At 37.6% G+C, this 22,913-nt stretch overlaps 2 protein-coding genes and 2 pseudogenes across 3 annotated transcripts in view; 3 read left to right on the top strand and 1 right to left on the bottom strand.

The window, feature by feature from the left end:
• The window catches only part of LOC145495612 (uncharacterized), a 265,207-nt gene that overhangs the window by 27,068 nt on the left and 215,226 nt on the right, over positions 1-22,913 (bottom strand). The gene's annotated exons all lie outside the window — the stretch shown is intronic.
• LOC145495977 (uncharacterized) overlaps positions 1-22,913 on the top strand; it is a 192,652-nt pseudogene that overhangs the window by 120,160 nt on the left and 49,579 nt on the right. The window lies entirely within an intron of this gene.
• Positions 1-22,913, top strand: part of LOC145495981 (uncharacterized) — a 62,644-nt gene that overhangs the window by 13,405 nt on the left and 26,326 nt on the right. The gene's annotated exons all lie outside the window — the stretch shown is intronic.
• Positions 8,521-9,968, top strand: LOC145496042 (scavenger receptor cysteine-rich domain-containing protein DMBT1 pseudogene; annotated as a pseudogene).

Here is a 22,913-nt window from a genome sequence, read left to right as displayed (position 1 = left end):
ATCACCTTACAATGAAAACAGCTCTTAGACACTGTATCTCTTGTTTGTTTTATTGACCTCTCAAAGGGTATATTGAGTCACTCATTTGAGACCTTGGGAGACCTGCTGCTAGACCCGGCTGGCTATTAAACAAAATGTTTACAGTCAAAATTTCTGAAATAACCTCATCATGACAGCTTAAGCTTTACATGATTTAGAACTTGTTGAACGCTGATCACTCATAAATAAGCAAAAATCTCCCAAGGAGTTCATTTGAATAATTTTAGCGTACATTTAACATTTTCGGTTGATTACGACAAATTATCATTTTTAACATCCAGATGTGGAGGAATTGGCAAACTTTGCTGTTTTGGGGGTGTTCCCATTATAGGGTTGCCTTCGTTCCCTCGCCTTGAAAGAGCTGACTGTATTTATTTTTATCACAAGTGTAAAGTTATAAGTTATAAGCTTAATAATATAAGAGATAGCACCTTGTGATTATTCGGTTATACCTTGTAGTTGGAAATCACCATGCAATGAAAACCGCTCTAGACACTATTTTAGTTGTTTGTTTTATTGATCTCTCAAAGGGCATATTGAGCCATTAATTTTAGACCTTGGGAGACCTGCTGCTAGACGCGCTAGCTATTAAGTAAAATATTTGTAGGCAAAATGTTTGAAACAACCTTATGCATGACGTGGCGTGTGAATTTGGGTGCGCAGTAACGATGCGCAGAAACAATTAGCGCTAACGTCCTTATTGACCATGATAAGATGCAACTTTTGGCAAAGTTTTTTAAAAAATAAGTTCTTTTAGGCTTCAGAGCCACCTTAAAATTTTGAAAACTTAAATTGACTCTGAAACTTATGTACAGAATATTTTTTTAAACTTTGCCAAAAGTTACGTCTTATCAAACTGATCAAAATAAACATGAGAAAAATATATAAATTAGATAAAGGATTAACCTAGAAAAACACAGAAGAAAAGCCGGAAAAAGAATGAGACAAATTAACTACAGGTTTCAGCTCCAAATATGCAAAAAAAGTTAAAAAAAAAAAAAAAGAATAAAAAAAAGTGCAACCGACTACAATAAGTGAAGCCGTGGGGGTGGGGAGGGGGGTGGGATTGCTGCACGAGCTATATATCCCCACTAATCCATTCCTGTCAGTTGTTCAGCATTGGTTTAGTCACGTGACGATCCGTTATTTTACAGCGTGGCTGGAGAGGTCTATTACCGCCATATACTCCCAGATACTGACTTTTAAAAACAAACTCCAACCGAATGAAATAAAACTAGGCATAAGCTCTCAAGTATGCATTCCGGACCTATTTTTATATTTAGCTCATGTTTTCATGGTATGACTTAACGTAAAATACAATAAATCGTAGTTAGTTTTGAGCCCGAAACGAGATCAAAAAGACACGCAGAATTTGGCAATGTGTTGCAAGCGAAATATAGCACTAAATTATGACCTTTTTATGGGCTATAGCTTTAAATGCCATAAGAACACTTTGCACGGGTTAACTATACACCATAATCGGGGACGGAGACCGTAAGCCTTGGGATCCGCGCGCACCTATGATATGGAACAATTTTTTTTATTGTTAGAACAAATTGCGCTATCCTGACGTCATATATCCGCGTGGATCCACGCACATGTCGGGGGCTCTCGCGGGGATGTTGTAACGTTGCGTGATCAAATGGTGAGAGTTGAGAGACCTTGAGAGATTATCTTGCGTATTTTTCACAGCGATGGCAGGGAATAAGGCAGGGAATACGAACCAGGGCGCTTATATATAGTTTTATGCTCTGAGCTAACGGAAAAGGTGGGTTTTTCAGGGTCAAAAACAAGACTTCAATCTCGCGCTGGGAATGAATAATAAGATCTGCTCGTGCTAGTTGTAAGCTTACGCGTATGTTTTCGCGTTTGTTCTGACTTAAGAATATAGCAAGAAAACTCTCTACTCTGGTATGGAGTTAATTTGTGAGTTTCTCAGACAATGGTTAATCATAACCAAAACCTGTTTTGATCGTTTCTTATTGTTTCTGCTTGTTTGGTGAGTTTGCAAAAGTTTTTGAAAGGAAAGTCTGACGCGTACAATTAGCTCATTTGCATAGTGCAGCTCGTGCTCTTTCAAGCCCGAGTCGGTGTTTTCAATTGTCAACAAATCTTGACAAAGATTTCTTTCTTTATCTTTTGTGCTGAGATGCTACAACAAATTTCACGAACGCAAAAAAGGCTACTAACATCATGTGTGTTTCTTCAACGTAAGCATAGTGAAGTTTTACACTGCGAAAATGAAAATAGACAAGGTGTTTTGATAACTCGATCAACAAAATCGAAATCGTTATTCGAAGTTGATTAAAGAAAGCGTCATCGTAACTTTGCTGATTATTTCTGCTTTATTCACATATTTTCAGCTTAGCTTTTAATATGTTCTCAAACATTTATCAATCTTAAACATATTTAAAAACTATAGAGTTATTGTTTGGGTTCGATGTACGCTTTCACACGAAAGTGCGGCGGAAGTACAATTTGTCATGTTTACTGACTGTACAAAACACGCAGCGGCGGGCGCTCTCATTCATCGACAACAGAGAATTTACTGGATTTTTACACGAATAAAACTGAGCAGTATCTACGGACGTAAAGTTATTGGGCCTTGATGAAACATCAAGCGATGCTTACAATTCAGGTGAAACTCAAACTGACCAAACTAGCAATTATTTTGTTTTACTTTTCAGTCGCGATAGACTGGCAAATTCCTCGCAAGCGTGTGGCAAGAGGAGCTAGGAAACTATGAAGTCCTGAAGCTCTGCTATATCTAAATATATCCAGCTAGTTTTTTGCTGTGTAATGGAAAAGCTGTTAATCTTCAACATATGTGAAATTTAAAGTGGAGTAATGTACAGCTCATGTGGAAGAAACATCCGTCGCAACACAACCTGGTCAGCGATATATATAAGCTTAAAGCGGAACATACCTAAATTCGACACTGTCTTATTTCACTCAAACTGGAGCAGCTTACGACGAAAAGACTTAATCCTTTCATCGGCTAATTTCTAGAAATCCAGCGCCTTGCCGATATTTTGCAGCTGAGGTTGAGCTTATTGTGAAGGTACAGATTTTTCACAGAGATGGCGTTACGCAGCTAGTAGATTTTATGATTTATGGTATTTTCACTTGAATTAATTCGTCAATGATCCAATTGCCATAAACCGTAGAGAACTACTTAAATTTACCTCTAAAGCGGCCATCACCAAAAATATTAAGTGAGCCATCTTGTGGAATTGAACCAGCTATGGACAATCATATCCACGAGCAGTCTGCAGTCACGTACTTTATCAGTAAACGGATGACGTGGGTGCTGTAAGGCAGATGAAAAAGTACATATTTATACAAACTTATCCACATACATTGTTTCTAAAGATTGCTGTCAGCAGGTTTTTGGAAAAACGAATTTATTCGAGGGTGACTACCCGCATCACGCAATTGTTTACATTCCAACGGCGGATTTAGGGTAAACTTGATAAAAACCTCAGGCCAAGGCGAGCTACTTAAGGACGATCGCGCGAAAATTGTCCAGTCGATAGATTTTTTTCATTTTTACTGCAATCAGATAATGACCTACTTGTGTCGGAAATACCAAACAAATTGGGGGTTACCGACTGCGTTCCAGAGATAAAGCCTGTGGAATACTACCCTGATTTTGAGGGTAGATTCGTAAAAATCCTTAACCTTCCTTTTTTGAATAAAAAAGAAATCCTTAGATAAAATTTTGTCAAAAAATGATATTGTGAAGTAGGCATCTACATCATGAAGTATACAAACTTTCGCAAAATTTCACCGAAGGAAACACGAGAAAAATAAGCGCTGTTTTTCTTCGTTGGCTTCTTTGTGACGTCATAAAATCTCGAGACAAGAACGCGCGCATGCGTATCAATGACCCAATGGCATCATTGGCCGCGTGCGAGTGGGAGAAGAATCGTGTTTAGCTCATATGTCCTATCTAAAGCTACTTTTCGTAATATTATGACACATTTTTAGAGGGAGAATTTAGAAGAAAGAATTCTTACCCTATAGACGGCTAGCGTCTTGTAAATGAGCAATGATGACTGCTAAAATTCGACCTTGTTTTTTTGGTGTGTTTCGTTGTTTCGTATTCCCGAAGTGCATATTCGTGCTCCACGAGCTCGTTACACGACTTAGCTTGTTGGGGAGTAACAACCTGGCTTATTCCAGATTTAGCGGAATCCTCATCTCTTGTATCTTGCCTGTTTGTCTCTGCTCCACAAACAACGCCAAGGACTGCAAATACGTGTGGTAAAATATTACTTTGTTTTGCCCCGTGCGATGATCGTGACGATCAACCAAATCAGTTTTCTTTGGTTGAAACTCCTACATACCTCGTACTTTTCTCTTTTAAGGTCATTCCACTGAAATAGAACCTGTATTGAGATTTTTGTGAAACTTTGCCTATTGATTGTTTATATTATGGGAACTTAAATTTTGAAATAAAAATGAGGGGTCCCCATGTTCGTCTAGCAGCAACAGCACCTTGTTTATACCCATATAAATCCTTATAATAGCACCATGATTGTAGTCACGATTGCTTGCTAAATTCACGTTTCCGACGATTGCTTTTTTTTCTACACTGAGAATTGGTTCATATTTATTTTACACAGAGAAATTTATTACTCAATGCAAAACGACAGTAAAAAATGATAGGTCACCATACTTGTTTGCGAGAAAATGACGATTTACCTCTAAGGTGAGGTCCAGCTGTAAACAAAAAGACGCCATTTTTTAATGCGCGCGCCCTAATCACGCGTGAAATTATGCGCAGTAGGGATGCGCAATGCAATACTGGGGAATGACCTTGTGGTCATTCCCCGGTTTTGCACTGTGCATTCCTACTGCGTACAATTTTCGCGTCATTAGCGCGCGCACATGTGCGCGTGTGCGAACAAAACGTAAGAGATTTCCCTCAAACTAAGTTCGATAGCGAGATAAATGTTCCTTTTCTCTTAAACGAGCACAGTGACCTTTTTATTTCATGATTTCAATGAGAACAATATCCTCAATAACTAAGAAAAAAATTAGCAGAAATCTATGGCTACTTTTTGGGCAAATGAAATAAATACCACAGAGAGAGACATAAAGCGCCCAACAGCGCATATGCAAATTATGTTTCCTTTAAAGAATAAAAAAATGCAGGGTATTTGAAGACACTTTTCTGGGACATAGATGAATAAACAATCAAAGAAAGTCAAACTGTGTGTGATAAAATTCGCTTCATTGAAAAATAATCGAGCTTATTTGTTGCGCACGGAGATTTTCAAAAGTCACCTAAATAACCGTATCTGTCAGCATTGTGGCGTGAAAACAAGTGACCCCTCTTTTTATTACGCTTTTAATATCTTCTTGTCCTGTAACAACAGCATACCAAGTTTCTTCGGAAATCTATGTTGGGTTCTTTTACAAGGGGATCACCTTCAATCGAGTACAGAAGGGCAGGGTTCTTCTATTCGGTCGATAAACATTTGAAAACCAAAGGAGATTCACGCAACTTTTGTGATAAACAAATTTGAAAAATGTGAACGCCATGTTTGTAGGCATTTTACTGCTTGATTTCGCGCGCGACTTTCGCGTAGAGTTTTGAAAGCTCGCGCCATCGCGCGTTTTTCGAAATAATCTCACACGCGGTCAATAAACTGTAGGGAGCCACTTAGGCGGCTTACTACAGTTTTGATGGATTATAACAGTCCAACTTTTAACTCTTTTCGAAACTGTTCCAAGATATTTTTTCTTCTCTATTTACTGTTTGCTGACGTCGTTAACCATTCTATGTGAAAGTGGAACAATTAAGGTGGCCGAACACAGTTTTCTCGCGCGCTTTTGCTGATGCAATTCAGCGCGCGCACAAGGACTGCAAAAAACAAATATGCCGTCAATAGAGCGATCCAGCGATCATTTTATTTACTCAACACCCGCTTTATCTGTGCTATTTTTCTCTATATTTGAACGCAGTGTATTGATGGCTTTAGTCTTTTATTACAAAGATATATTAGAAAAGGTAACGATGCAAAGAACCCAGCAATTCTCAGCTTCTTCTTTGTTACCGGAAGAACCCAGTTAAATGCAGCGCATGCGCAGTTGTTCGAAAAATTGAGACCGATCGCTTTTGTAGAAACTTGCCGATTTCTAACGATCCAGTCGTTAGAATTTCAAGAAATTTGGCAAAAACATAGTTCAGAAACCACGTGAATGATCTATCACAAAAAATCTGAATTTTGACATAGGGATTTCTTAATAATACAGAACATGCAGTGAAAACGATTTACGTCGAACTACGAAAATCGTCTATGTCAAAATTTTATTAGAACAGTGTTGACAGAAGGGATTTAATGTCAATTCGTAGTGGGCAAATGATGAAAAAAATCTAACGACTGGATTTTTTTTTAAGTAAACAAAAAACATTTTTTAAGCCTTGTTTTTAACCAGCCCAGTTGCCATGACAACAGCACACACCTTAGCCAAAATGCGAGAATAAACCCTTCTGTGTTTAACCTTGACTTTTGCAAAAAATGGGCGCCAAAGCATAAATAGTTTAGAAGTAATGGCGAATTAGGCATAGGTACTTGAAAACTGTGTTCGGCCACCTTAAACGTCAACAAATGGCCAAAACGAACGACCGAGTACTTAAGGAGAGACTGGGCACTAGTAGGTTAAATCACATTTTTCTCAAAATTTACCCTTATGACCCCACCACAAAATGTCAGGAATAAGAAATTGGCTCTGATTTAACATTCATACAAAGCAAAATAAAAATCTGTAAAACAGATTTTTCGCAAACTAAGAAAATTTGAAATCAAAAATAGCTCAAAATCTTTGTTACAGATTTTTTTTTTTAAATTTTGGCTCTAAACGTGATTCACCCCTAAAAAAAAACTAAAAATTTCATAATGGGTTGTACGGTAGGTTTTGAAACAAACCTCAATCAAAGACTAGCTTTTACAACCTTGGACGAGAATTAAATTGCTCATGCCCTTTATTTAAGCGCGCGCTCATGTGACGCCATGTGTCGCGTGCGAGAAAGCAAGATTAATTTAGAGCTCTCTTACCGGTTATTTATCGAGTTTTTTTGTCATATCTTTTCTGGCCCTAGTCTGAAACACATGTTTGAACGGAGTTGTAAAATATTGCTACGTATACTGAAGTGATTTAACGCCTTTCAAGTGCTGAAGTGGTTTTCGTTTCTTCTTAGGGTTGCTTGCGTAATTTGTGCACGCGCGATTAATACTGACATTTGACAAGCAATCATAGCGCGCGCTAGTAGTCGCCAAAAAACTGTAGTGAGCCAACTTAGTAATTTGCGCACGCTCAAAGGAAAACGTAAGAGTTTTTCGATTTTATGACGTCAACATGAGCACCAAAAGGAAAACTGACAGTGAATTTTCTCGCGGTTCCATCGGCGAATATTTTTTAAAATTTGGCTCAGTTTTAACCACATACAATTCCTATAAAATACCCTATTTTTGCTAAAATCTGTCAGACCTAATGAAATATATTTCGAAGAATGACAAACCACAGAATGAACAACTTTGACTTTTACCAGTCCAAAATGTCAGGCAATATCATTTCCATGATGTGGCAAAGTATGAAAAAAATTTACCGAAGGAAAGTATAAATATTAAGGAGTTTAGGCCGAAATGAGGAATATATCAGCCTGCCAATAGATGAGATGTTGCCATGGTAACGGTCTTAATCAAAAAATTGAACACCAAAAAATAAGCCTTATTTTAACAGTACCCATACTAGTAAATAACTAAGTTTCCTTTTCTAAACCGCGCTCTATAGGGAGAGTGTTCGTAAATTCTCTAGGGGCTACCTTAAAAGCAATTTCCCAGAGATATTTTTTGATGTCCTAACAGGTGGGTTAGTGGAGGCGCGGTGGGCTCATGGTTGGTGCGCTCGTCCCCGGATCGAGCGGTCCGGATTTGAACCCTGGTCGGGGACATTGTGTTGTGTTCTTAGGCAAGACACTTTACTCTCACAGTGCCTCTCTCCACCCAGGAGTATAAATGGGTACCAGCGAATTGTTGGGGAAACCAAACAAATTGCGGGGGGAGTGACCTGCGATGGACTAAAATCCCGTCCAGGGGGAGTAGAAGTACTCCTAGCCGCTTCATTTTAAGAAAACCGGGATAAGCTCCAGCAGCTATGAGCCAGTCTGGCTTAAAAGTTTCACTTTGTTTTTATCAGGTGGGTGTATTGTTAACCCGTAGAAAGTGTTTTCATGGCATTTAAAGCTATGGTCCATAGAAAAAATAAGGCCATATTCTGGTGCTATAGCACATTGCAAAATTTTGCATGTCTTTTCGATCGCGTTTCGGGCTCAAAATTAACTGATATATATTATTTTTCGTTCAGTACCATGAAGACTTGGGCTTAATATAAAAATCCTCGAAATAATCTCAAGTAGCTGTTGTGTGGTGCGCCACGTGATTATATCCAGAAGATTCAGCATAACCGGAAGTAGATTTTGAGTCCAATCAGGGAAAAATCGATTTTTGTACAAAATTCTACCTGACAAAGCTGTACTAGAAGAAACTAACTACAGTCCATTTGATGTGGTAATTGTGGCTTTTTATATAATATGTCAAAGTATTCTCGCATTTTGTTTAAGTTCTTATTACTCTATTGTTCGAACTGTAAGTGTTATTTAGTTATTTATTCGTTTATTTGTTTATTTCTAGATTACATATGTTATTATATTTATCCTCATGAGAATTTACGTTTCGAACCATTTTTCTCAATAGCCAATTCAGGAGTGGTTCGCTTGGTAGGCGGTGGAATTAGCTCTGGACGGGTTGAAGTTTATCATAACGGACAATGGGGCACAGTCTGTGATGATAGCTGGGATATGAATGACGCAAGTGTGGTGTGTCGTCAACTTGGCTTCTCCAGCGCGTACTCCGCTCCTCATAGTGCAGCATATGGTCAGGGATCAGATCCAATCTGGATGGATAATGTAAACTGTCAAGGAGGCGAGGCTTCACTCTTTGCATGTGCTCATAATGGTTGGGGATCGCACAACTGTGGTCATGGCGAGGATGCAAGCGTTGTTTGTAACGGAGCAGTTCGCTTGGTAGAGGGTGGAATTAGCTCTGGACGGGTTGAAGTTTATCATAACGGACAATGGGGCACAGTGTGTGATGACGGCTGGGATATGAATGACGCAAATGTGGTGTGTCGTCAACTTGGCTTCTCCAGCGCGTACTCCGCTCCTCAGAGTGCAGCATATGGTCAGGGATCAGATCCAATCTGGATGGATGATGTAGCCTGTCAAGGAAGCGAGTCTTCACTGTTTGCATGTACTCATGCTGGTTGGGGATCGCACAACTGTGGTCATAGCGAGGATGCAAGCGTTGTTTGTAACGCTTAGATTGCTAAAAACTCTACGTAAAAAAATGTTTAATTGTGCAGTATCTGGTCCCTTTTGGTTGATTATCTAATTTGGCAACATATCTATCACTACAGTAACTAGAGGTTAGTCTAAATTTCGGTTCGATTTAGTTTTTGCCATTCGTACAAATAACTCTCATCTAAAGAGGATATATATAGCGATTTTTTTCCTTTTTTTATTAATACAGTAGGATAATTAGTTGGGTAGCAGAAGAGAAAATAAGGGAACAGCCCCATAAATTTTCTCTTTAGGACTTGACGTTCTTAATCATTGACTTCATAGTTTAGGATCTCAGTAAACTGAGACGTCTATAAGTAGAGGTTCAAGCTGAAAACTGCATCTGCATAGTCCGTTTAAACGCTATAGATTATGTCAAGCAATTTCGCAGATATCCTCAGCGGGTGCTCCTCACAATCCCATGGCCAGTCGCCGATGACCAAAAGTTGCTTTGTTACTTAAGATTTGTAGGGATTTAGGGTTTCAGGTGTTTTTGGACATCATTAGATTTTAGGGTGCACCCATAAGACTCTCTTCGCCAAATAACTACACTGCGTAGTCACGATAATTGGTTAATATATCGTAATAGATATATTTAGAAGGCAATTTAAAGGCCAAAAACTCTTTTTATTCTCCTCGTGATCTACACATCACCCAAACAAACTTTAAAAAATTTGATTCAAACAAAACGCGATTGTTATTATTATTTTACTTTGTGTGTGAGGTTTTCTCAAGTTTATGTTTTCGCGGTAAACCCATGCCACTGATAAGATAGACGACGAGGTCATGTTATGTAGTTTAAGTAATCTGAGTTTTGTTAATTTTCGTTACGCAATGCATTTACAAAGGGGAGGAAAATATTAATTGCTCGCGTCTTCCCGTCTTGGCTTAGAAAACTCTCAACTCAACTTATTCTACCTTAAGTCACAGGATTCGTAGGAGACTAATGTACCAAAATGGAGGCATATTTGAAAGTTTTCGATAATTATTTTTTCAAATTGCGTTTTCTTCAATTCGACATTTTCTTTGGTACGTTTGGTAGTAGTCTTAAAGGCGCAAAGTATATTTGTGTGAAATTAATTTGTGAAAACTTCAAGGAGAATAGAGCTAACATTTTTATATATTCATTTTTCATTTTTAGCAAGGGGTGGGTGATGGGTTAACTTAAATTGCGATATTTTTATTATTTTTGTTTGTTTTTGTTTTGCTCTTGGTTTTTTGACCCTCATGACAACGAAATTGCCATCTACGCAGATTAATTTTGACACTGTTGTGGTACACGTATTTGCTCCTTTTTTCTGTGTTTGTTACAATCCGTTTTTTCCCAATTATTTTTTTTTTCTCTGCGATATTACGGTTATCCACACACCCAGATGACAATTAAAAAAAGGATAAAACTTTATTTCGAAGAGTGTTGAGGTGATTTTTATTGCATTATACGTTTAAGGAGACAGTATCTAGTTAGCTGTTTGTAGGAAGTGGTATCTACCACCTAAAAAAAGGGGAAAAATTATGAAACAAAGGTGTCGGATATCACTGATTTTTTTTAGTGGCCATGGCCTTGTTATGATAACTGTTTTTGCTTTATATCTATAGGTTTAAGGACACAATATCTAATTTATAGCTTCACAGGCGCTAGCTTAAGAATTAGTTTTTACCAGCTACATTAAAAATAAATAAAAAAATAAATAAAACAAAGGTGTTGAGTATCAATGATCATTACGTTGTGTGTGTGTGTGTTTTTTTTTTCTTTTTTTGCTTTATACGTTTAAGGACACAATCCCTGGTTCTGGTAGTTTCCCTGAAGGAACGAGGGTACTGCCTCATCTTTTAAAACTGATCTTTGCCCAGTTTCCTTTAACAAATTCAACTGTCATTGGTATGGCGAGGTTCTGTTTGTGAAAAAACATTCAATCAGTTACTTCTATCCACTTGCATACCCATATGGTTGTACAGAGAGGGGAGGGGAATTAAGGGGGAGGAGGTGGTGCTGGAATTTGTCTGCGGTTTGCTGGTCACGATGTTATTTTTGATCCACTATCTTGAATTTAACTAGAAAATAACCTACCTTGATGGAAATTAATCCAAACGACAATGGAATATCAGGAAAAAAAATAAATAAAAAAACACTGAAACATGATAAATTCGAAATCTGGCTCGTCCCGTTTTTCAAAATGCGGTTGCTATTGAACATGTCAAATGGCCTTACAAAAAAAAAATACAGTATATTTGTAAATCAACGTTCAGCATGGGATGACTCTTTCCTCCTATTTTTTTGTGCTCCATTTTTTACTCTGTTCCTCAAGGTTACTGAATTCCTGGAAGAGACTAGACTGTAGAATGAATGGTGAAAAGTGTGCTGATGTGTCTTATCTTCATGACTCGTGCTTCCGTAGGAAAGCCCGAGTGTTACAATGCAAGCCAGGCGTTCCTGACGTAGAGCGTGGAAACTGGGGATGAGAATGCGACAGATTGCTTTATCTTGTCTCTGCTCTTCGTGAGCGATGTAAATATACAGAATACTGTGTTTTGTGAAGGAAGTTTGTGAAGAATCACGCCTTATACGTTCATCTCGCGTGCAAAGATGTCGATCGTTTTCGGAACAGGTCGGTCCTAGAATTATATTGCTCGAAAGGCCACCAAATAAGCAAAGTTCGCGCTCGTTTTTGCGAGATAGCAATAAATGGGCCATGTACGAGTTCCAATATGCTGGAGGAGCACTTTAGTCGTTGAAAAAAATGAAGAATCGTCGCAAACAGAGCTTCAAAGATCAAGTAAACATAATACAATTAGATGAAGAGAATATACTCAGCGAAATAACTTGAATAGTAAATATCGAAGCGTAATTTTTGTCTTTAAATATCCTGATTTTATTTCATTTGCTTTTATTGTGTTCAATAATCTTACTGGCAAAGTACATATATGTTATTTGCCGGCTGGGAGGTCCGTATGGTGAAAAACTGTAACCGAGGTCTTGAAAATGTTGCCCGAGGCCATTTTCAAGCCCGAGGTCACAGTTTTTCACTATAGGACCGACCCTAAGTCGGCAAATAAAATTTTTATTTTTTTTCCTGCGGTAAATTGGCTTACAAGTTGGTTTGGTTACGCAACTTTGTCATTGAATTGGCTTACGTGCTGTCTACACACCATCGTAACAAATCTAACAAGCGAATGAACGAGTAACTCCGATACTAGACAAAGAAAGATGTATGAAAGAACGGATTTATTTCGAACTAGTTTGTGTTAGTTGCATCTAGTTCACCAGTTAAGGTTACAGTATACCTTCAGGGGTGTCTCGCGCGCAAGCGATGAAGCACGTGCAGTTTAAGCTGTAGATACCTAAACCCCTATATCAAATTAAAGCTTATGGAGCTGGCTATCAAACTATACCAAGAATTTTGAAAGAAAGTTCCGAGATTTTTACAGAACCTTTCTTTTCTCTTACCACGAATATTTGCCCGCCTTATACGATAACTATAGCTTCATCCGCGTGGCGAACTTTCGCTTCTTCACTCATTGATGTATTTTCATTCGTTCTTCGCTGTTTTCGCTTTTTCGAACTGGTCCATGGTTTAAACGTGGTCTATGTTTACTTATAACTTAATAGAGACACGCCTAATATGAAAAATGCTGGGTAGTCAGAACAACAATGCTGATCAACTGAGTAGTCAATTCGTGACATCCATATAGGTAATTCCCGCGAAAATCGTCTCGGTTGATTGCATACGCGCATAGGGCTGTCAATCAAGAGGTAAACTTTTACTTCCGGTGAAAACGTAAAACCGCCATTTCTCCGCCAATGTTTAGCCTTTTTCACAAATTTTTTTTAGAAATTAGAGATTATTCTTCGACCACTATTTTGACGCAAAAATCCAAATTTGAAGAAAATTGTCGACCCCAAGGTATACTGTAACCTTAAGCTCTCCAAAATTGTTTTTCCGGTGTGAAATTTCGTGCAAAGTTGGAAGTAGTACAACAAAAACAATGTCTATCAGTCGTTGCGAATCACTCGAAATCAGACTCTTTTAACGCAAATTGCGTAGCAGAATTCGAGGAAATTCGTTAAGTATGTCTCTTAAATACAGCAACGATCATTCAGTTAAACTCAACAGCAATTGACTCTTTTTTTTGCTTAAAATTGTCCGGCGAGAGCAGGGGCGGGGGAGAACACTCTGCGACGCCTGGCACTTTTTGTTTATCTGAATCATCCAACAAAAAATGACGTCACTCGCTGAGCGGCAAAATCAAATTTGAACATGGCATAATCGTTCTCTCAGTAAGTAAAATGGTAATATTTTGCAATCGGCCGGATATTTTTAACGTTTTATTTGGCCACGATAAACAAAATTTTGTCTTCTTCCTCGTCATATCAGTTTGTTTGAAGGACAGGGTAATTATTTATTCAAAAACACGTTGTTTTGAAGGCGTGTTTTTTACGAAATGTCGCCATTTCTTCCTCGCTGAATTCCACAGGAGTCATCGTTTGTGTGGAAATAATGAATTCTAGGTAAGTTGCACTCAATTCAAATATCCTATTCTCTTAGGTAGGCATTACACTAAGAAAAATGCACAATGACAGGTTTCTAGACATGGGGGAACCTTATTAACAGAAGCGCCTTTTTTAAAATTTACTGTTGCCAAACACTCGAGAGTACTTGAGTGCTGTTAATCGTATCACTGCAAGAATAGACCCACACATATAACGCGCTTTGCAGAACTTTCTTGCCGATCGACACTAACACAAACTCGTGTGTTTGCTCATGACTCAAACTGATGCCATAAAATATGTTACGATTGCTTAAGAACCTTAAACAAGATATGTTTTCCCTAAGCAATCCCTTAATTGATAAACGCTTCGTTACAGGCAGGCCGTGAACCCCTTAAAAAAAAGCAAGAGGATTAGTTTTAACGGCGATTAAGTAATTTGGACATGTCGTGGTTTTTTCTCATTTATAATCAAATTTATTTTCCGTTTCAACAGTGTTTGACGTCAGCAGCGCTAAGTTCCAATACCCCCCCCCAACTGAGGTCAAGCATGCACCTTTAATTTCTTCAAACCCTCTCATTTGCCCTGTTTGCAGACCGAGTTCCTCATCTATTAATCCCTGTCATATTGGCAACCCATTTTGAAAGGTTACTAAAAAATTGTGCATTATATTTCAGTGTGCTTTCTCTTTGTAATCTTACGTCAAGATATTTCAATCCCTAAGGAAACGAGAGAACACTAGCAATACTGACAATTTTCAGTAATTCATCACTTTCAATATGCCATCTAAACAAATTGTTCGTAAACAGTAGTGAAATTTCATGCCCCTACACCTAGCCATAAAAGGAAGTCTGGGAACAGGCAATAGCAACAGTGACACTGCCAGGCTGGTGAATTTTACAAGCTAATGAACTCATGTCTAACAATGATGGATGATGATGAAGCATGGTGCAGTGAAACTGAAGAATCAGACTGTGAGTGACAGTGATAGAGTCAGTGTCGTGAGAGTGATGCTAGTGTCTGTGAACTTGGACCAGATCAGCAAAGAAAAGGTTTTGTGCTAGAAATTGACAGAGAGCAACAAGTTTGTGCTAAAAAACTGAAGAAGCTGGCTCAGACCAGTCTTAAAGTCAGCATCTACTTACAGTACTTGTCAAGAGTTCCTGACTTGTGTATGTGGGAAGGCTCTCTGTAATGACCTATATGGGGAGGCTCAGCTCACGATGAGTACCTTTTTCAGGCTTCAGGTATAAACTTAATGATAGGGATTTCACAAGTTGAGGTGTATGAAAGGGTAGGAAAATCTGTCATTTAGGGATTCCATTCTTCTGGTTCTAAAATGTTGTTGAAAAGCTCTCATTTACTCTCCTCAGCCAGAATGAAGAGATTCTATAATATTATTTATTAACTTCTTTCCAAGGGAATAGAAAAGGGATGCAGTATTCTTAAATAGGTTTGTTAAAGGGGTACATTTACCCTTTTGCAATGTAAGGTCGACAAAAGAGGTGCCATTTCTATCAAAATGGTACAAATTAATGTATACAAAAGGGTAAGGGGTAATGGACCTTGAGATAAGGCCTTTCCATTTAAAACTTTGTAGAATACCCCTCCCCCCCCTCCCAGCTTGTGAAACAAAGATGTTCAAATTATTGTTTTGTGAAAAAAGACAATTATTAAAAAATAAAACAGTGCTAAGAGATTAAGTGATTGTCAATGCAAGTTTCCATTTGTATTTTGAATTAAAATGGGTATAACATGATCCTCAAGTATACTATGCAGCTTCACAGAGAGGCCCAAACTGATAATGAAAACATATGTTTTAACACTTAAAATTCTATTTTTGCTTCTTCCCTTGTACCTTGTGATCTTTGTAGGGAAATTCTGAAAAGGTCCCCACCCCCCCAAAATTCAAATTTTATACACAAATCACTTTTTTATCTTGAAAATGGTCTCAGAGACAACAAAACATTTTTATGGCTAGCTAAACTACTTATTAGGAAAATACAAATGTTCAAGGAAAAAATGAACAGGAAGAAACAACAACAAATTAACTTTTTTTTCAGAAGAGCTACTACTTGTATATTTTTTTAACTTACATGTAGGTCAACATAATTTGTTTTCGCAATTTACCACAAAAGAAAACACCACAGAAAGGAGAACTATAGTTGTGGCATCTGAGCTACATTTTTAAATGGAAACATTTCCCATAAAAAAATTTCCAAATTATATTCTTACCAGTACAACAAAATACCAACTATACTTTGCAAAGAAGTATACTTAATTAATAAAATTGATGTAGTGAAATTTTCTATTTAATTTTTGTACACCTGATCTTACAGAGTGCAACCTTTGGTTTAACTGGTTCACTTTACCGTTAAGGAATAATTAAATAAATCACACCAGAGTGGCTTTGTATCTTTATTATAATTCTCATTATCAGTAGAGAAATCACACTTGTACACTGGTCCACTGATCAATACTCTTACGTGTATGTTAAACATGAGAAAGCAGGTTGCATCATCTAATCATAACATTGTATGCCTGTGTGGGGTGTATATGCCAGGAGGTAACCACCTAAGAAAAGACAAACATAAATTATGTCATTGTTTCAATGACTCACCCTAAGTGGGTATTATGCTCATTACCACCTTAATAAACAAGATATATTAAAGTATAATTTTTAACTCCGCTTTAAACTTTTCAAACCTACAGTTTGTTTTCACTTTCAGAGACTAGGTTCTTAAATTCACAAGCACACCACCCACCCCCCTCAGCCCCAATTCCTACTCTCCCATAGCCAGGATCCCATTTCAACCCTCCAATAAATCAGTAATTTTTTTCTAATTTTGGTCTGACTTAGATTCATCTCCACTCAGCCATGAAAGCAATGGTGGTAGATTTCTGTATATTTGTTGGTCTAGTTCACTATTGTTCTCAGATTCCCAACTCCCTTTTGACAGAATTAAATTCCATTAAAAAATAAACTACAGTAGTTTAATCAAATTAAGAGGCAAACATTGAACCAGAAAATACTATAATTTTGGTATGAACGATACCAAAGTATAACTTACATAATTAATATCACATCTTTTCTATTGTAATTTAAGACAGTGCAGCTACTAATAGATTGACCACAAAAACCTAAAAACATGACTTTAGAAACACAGGTAAGTGAGAATATTGCCAGTTTTGCTTTTGCCACCAACCACTCTGCTTTTAAAAAAAATACATGGAAGATAATAACAAAGCAATAACAAAACCAGCCAACCAACCTCTGGCAATTCAATAAACACACCAAATTCTCCTGCAATATTCTCTTCAACACCTTACAGTACATGTAAATGTCAGCAGCATAAATTCAACTCAATGATTTGGCATGCTACTATCATCAAATGTTTACCCCTTGATTCAGAATTTTTAGGAGTATCAAATGGAATTCCACTATAGATTACAAATGCTGTTTACCTTAACAAATATTTGCATTAATTCTGGAGATATTTAAGTTTAAAATGTGTAAAATATATGCAAATGAGAGGCCGACTGATGATGTCATACACCAAACCCAATATTACATCAAGTGCAGACCATATATACAGCAGAGATCATTGAAACTTGGTAGCCTTATAGTTCTACAGGCAACACACTAATATGGCTATAAAAATATGTTCCCAATTGGCAACTCAATCTTTTCCAGTCCCCTCTAACCCAATTTCAATAATGAAGTGATTTTCAGCTTGAAAAACATTAATCAAGGCCATGAGGTGGCCAGAAAAGCCTAGAATATCAGGGAAGGTCTGAAATGCAGTCTGTTGCCATGGTAACAAAACTGTTAAGCTCATATTATGTAGCACATCTGCAAATTGCATCGTAATAGCACTGTCCCCACTGGAGCCCATGGTTCAGTAGTTTACTTGGACAATAAATTTCATAACTTTCCTGGGGGACTGGATGATCAAAATGGTATGTGGGAGACTCCCGGAATATTCGCAAGAATGTATGACTATCTCTTCACAGGTATTCATTAATAAATAAATAAATAAATAAATAAATAAATAAATAAATAGCCACTAACACTACTAACATGATTGAGTTTGGAAAATATATATATTTTTAGTTTATGATATTTTGAAAAATTCCCCTCTCCCATCTAACATGCTGATCTTCTTTAATTTGGTACTTGAAATTGATAACAAGAATGCTACACCTTGGCAACTCGTTGGCCAGGATATATTGCACAGTCTTCACATCAGATAATGGGTCTGTACATATTATTTATGTATTTATTAAACAGAGATCTCCCCATCCCATCCCTATGGAAATTCCAATTTTTATTAATACTTTTTCTTTAAAAAGTTTGGCTTTTGAGACCCTCCCCATCCCTGGAATTTCCAATAATCTCCTTGGGGTGGGTATGGAAATTTTCTAGAACCACACAATAAAACAAATAAACAAACTTTAAGATAAAATGTTGAAGTATAAGTCAGTGGGACATATATACATTGATCAACTTATAAAGACATGATTGATCATTGCAATGTACTATACACAACTTAAGCAAAGGTGAAATTATAGCCTGAAAAAAAAATTAGGTGTGAACTGGATTCTAACCCATGACCTTTGTGATACTGGTGTGATAACTTAATTAATTAAAGTTCTATGCTACAACGTACCAAACTGCTAATTTATTATGAAGTGACACAGCTAAAGGAGAGTTGTCAAGAAATCAACTTTTTTGTGAATTCTAAGATCAATATGAGTCTTCTAAATTTAAGATTATTATACCTAACAAAAGACATACAGTAGGGCACTGCACTGTGTGCTCTCTCTACACACTCTTCCAGGCAGGATAGTAATACATATACATGTGCTTTTTTTTTGTTTGCAATATACTGTTACTGCATGGTCATACAAGAGGTACTAGTTGCTGCTGAGTAGTCTTAAAATAAGTGAACTAAGTGTGACAAAATATAATGTATATTAAATCTGCACCAGTTCAGTACAATTTAATACCAAATTTTAATCAGCCACAAAAAAAATTGTTAGCACCAGATATTACGTGTACTTTGTGAAGGCTTCTGGAGGGGTTATACTTTTATAAAGTACCTGGCAGCAAGTACTATTTTGATTTACTAGAGCAAGACTGTAGTAACTGCTAAGAAAATGTGTTTTGGGTGGGGGTCAGTGCAGCCCTCTTCACAAAAGTTAAACTCTTAACCTATTTATGACCATAATCTGTGATTTTCCCTACCCCATTTATGACTGTTGCGACTGCTACAGTTGCCCTAAACATAAGTTTCGAAGGACTTTTGTTGATGGTCTTATCAATAATGATGAAAATTGAGGTAGCTTATTCTAAAAAACATAACAAATTAAAGACTAGAGGGCAAAAGCCTTACCCTAGAGTATTTATGACCAAAACGGCTGAATAACCATACCCTTTGGGGCTGCACAGCTGTATATAGCACATAGAGGAGAGTTCCCCCCCCCCTACCGCTGGAGCAGGAATCAAAATATTATTGCCTTGATAACATAATAAAGATAAAATCTCAAAATAATCAAGAGTTACATATATGCATGGGACTTCACTAACAAAATGATGCCTGTTGCTTGCTGTAAATTGTATATAAATTACTCCTACAATGTGCCAGAATTCTGTTAATCTGGTCACCAACAGGTCACAAAAATCTGACTGTATAATTAATAAATAAGAAAATGACCGACTGAGCTTTTGTTTGAGCCAGAATAGAGTGGCCATAATAACTAGGTGGCTGCGTTAACGGGGGTGGCTGTATGGTGACGTACATTCCTCAGTAGTGATAAAGATGGCACTCTCAAACACCAGTACCCATAAAGAGTTTGGACAGTATATTTCGCATAATCAGTTGGAAGAGGAAGAGGGAAAATGGAAATAAAATAGAATGGCTCTTGTGTACCAGAGACAACCCTTTCCCCGAGTTACCCTGGCGGAGCTAACTTTTCACTTATTTCTTTGCAAAATTCAACCAACCGTTTACACGAGGATGACGAACCAGACTTGGGGGTGAGACAACTCAGGTGGGCAAGTTGACTCGCCTTGGCAGCTAAAGTAACCAACAACTTTTCTTTGAGTATACATAAACACTTTGGCTCGCCTAACTGGAACAACTCTCGGCATGGCGAGTGTCACGTAATGCCTAGATTTAAGATTTAAAGCAGCAATTTGTATCAAAGAAGAGAAAATTAACTCAGTAAAACCCACTCTGATCAAATGAGTGAGGGAAACTTAAACAAAGAGGGGTAGTTGCACATTTGATTATTCAACAAGAGTTACGAATAATCATGCAGGGTCAACTTTTACTCGGCCTACATGGGCTACATTTTCTCATACAAACACTTGATAAAGTTGCCTCAGGGGGAGGGTTATCCCGGGTACCCGAGACCATACAAATGGGACCTGTGTTGCCTCAAAGAACACCCCCACGATTTTCAAAGGGGAAGGTCCATAAACAGGACCTTAACTTAGGGCAGCTTCAATGGCAGATTCCCTCTGATGGCTTGGATTTGAATAATTGATTTAATTACTTTTAAAGAGGACTAGAACTTAAAAATCTTGCTCGAATTTCGATCCAGCGAGGCATAAGTTTCCATACCGTGAATCAAGTTTTTACTGGGCGTTTTAAAAGCACTCACCAAAGAGAAAGAGACTGATGACGCCAAACTACCGATACATATGTACTGTATCTTACTGAAAACAACAATCTTCAACGAGAAATGTAGGAATGTGGGATACTGACCTTCAGCATGCGATCCAGCTTGTCTCTTCTACCAATACTCTGGTGACAGCGACTTTCGGAGCTAAACGGCTTCTGTTAATTATGTTCCCGTAGTACACAGTGCAAACTATGGCCAGCAATACTTCATCCAGGTTGTTTTTAACATTATAGGCTATTGCACTTATTGTTATCACTAAATCACGAACAACAAGAACCAAAAGTCGGAACAACACCAGTTTTGCAAATGTGTAAAATTCGCCCGACGATGACGGAAGGCTCTCCGTTATTTTGCTTCAAAACAATAATAAACTTTTCTCTTTTCCCCAAATTTTTGCTTCAAAAGTCGAAGTAATGTGTCTGCAACATCCTGTGTGTCTGCAACTGATGGTTTAGAAATAGAGGGAAATCATGAGTAATCGAAACGCCATTTTCTCGCTTTGTGAAGCGAGCCGTGAAGCGCAGTTTAAACCGGATGTGACGTCATTTTTTGTTGGATGATGCCTATACGAAAATTTCAGGAGTCTTCTGCCCCGCCCCTGGGCGAGAGAAATACAGGATTACGCGCCATTACAGGGCCGAGCTACAAACAACCAAACAAACTTTCCGCGCAACTTCAAAATACTCAATTGAATTTACTTACAGCGTTTCTTGCCATTTCAAAGTGAATAGAGATAAACTTGCGTTGATCAATCGTCGATGGAAACGTAAAAAGGGCAAAGGTTGACGATTACCGCTAGTTCATATGGAACGCCAGAACTGTCTTATGATACTTTTTTTTATTATATTGGGCGGTTATGTCATTATATTGAGTAGTTATGTTATTATATTCGGTGATTAACTCATTATACTCGGTGCTTATGTCTTTATATGCGGTGCTGTCTTCATTATATTCGGTGCTTATTCCATTATATTCGGTGCTTCCCTCGTTATATTCGGTGCTTTCTTCGTTATATTCGGTGCTTTTTTCCTTATATTCGGTGCTGTCTTTATTATATTCGGTGCTTATTCCATTATATTCGGTGCTTACTTCATTATATTCGGTGCTTACTTCATTATGTTCGGTGCTTACTTCATTATATTCGGTGCTTACTTCATTATATTCGGTGCTTACTTCATTATATTCGGTGCTTACTTCATTATATTCGGTGCTTACTTCATTATATTCGGTGCTTACCTCATTATATTCGGTGCTTACTTCATTATATTCGGTGCTTACTTCATTATATTCGGTGCTTACTTCATTATATTCGGTGCTTATTTAACAATTATTCCATGAAACCGCGTTGGATATGAAGTGATAAATAACCAACGAGCGCGTAGCGCGAGTTGGTTATGATCACTTCATATCCAACAAGGTCGAATGGAATAATTGTTTTAGTATATTCTTAATCGGGTTTTTGCCGCCGATTTTTATTTCAACAATTTTACAGAGCGGAAAATTTTTAAACTTGGCGCACTGTTTTCCATATAAGGTAAAACTCCGACTAATGGCTCATAGTCGGAGTTTTTGAGCCAATCAGAGAGCTAGAAATGCAATAGTCGGAGCTGAGAATATACTAATTCATTTTAGAACAGCAGCCGACACTGCTTTTCAAAACAGACCTTTTTTTATGCAATCGTATGCAGCAAAAAAATGTGTTGTTCTCAGAAACATACTCGTTTGATCGCAATCTGCTTTTTGACTTTATGTGCGTTGCGTGACTGTCGGCACGTAAAAAGTCAACACGTAAAAAGCACGTGAAGGTCGAACCGATTGAACCGCCATGTCTGGTCTCGAAATGTGAGTGAACGAAAATTGAAATGAAGAATACAAAAGCAAAAACCGACACAACGTAGAATGATTTTTTGAAGGTGTACTATATTTCGGCTGGCCAAACCAGCCTTCTTCAGGTACAATGGAAGATTTTACATTGGTGCGTGTTTTTATGTAGCCGATATTTACGTAATACCGGACTACGCAAAAGTAATTGATCGTGTAAATTGAAGACAAGAAGATCTTTAAGATCTTACAACCGCGCTTTTAAAAGTTAACTGTTTTGGTAGCATGAGTGACCCGAAGAAAAAAAAACGAAAAAAAAAATATCGGTTTTGAACCTATTTCCAGCAAATTTGGCACACTGGAAGCTGAGAAAATTACTCTATTTCCGGTCATCATTTTTCAGCTCTTTTCGTCATATCCCCCCCTCGGGAGGGTTTTGTAAAGTTAGCGAATTAGTTGCAAGCCACC

The sequence above is a fragment of the Orbicella franksi genome, chromosome 8 (genome assembly GCF_964199315.1).
Source record: "Orbicella franksi chromosome 8, jaOrbFran1.1, whole genome shotgun sequence".
Taxonomy (NCBI): domain Eukaryota; kingdom Metazoa; phylum Cnidaria; class Anthozoa; order Scleractinia; family Merulinidae; genus Orbicella; species Orbicella franksi.
Note: the sequence above shows the minus strand (reverse complement) of the source record. Positions and strands in the feature narration are given on the sequence as shown.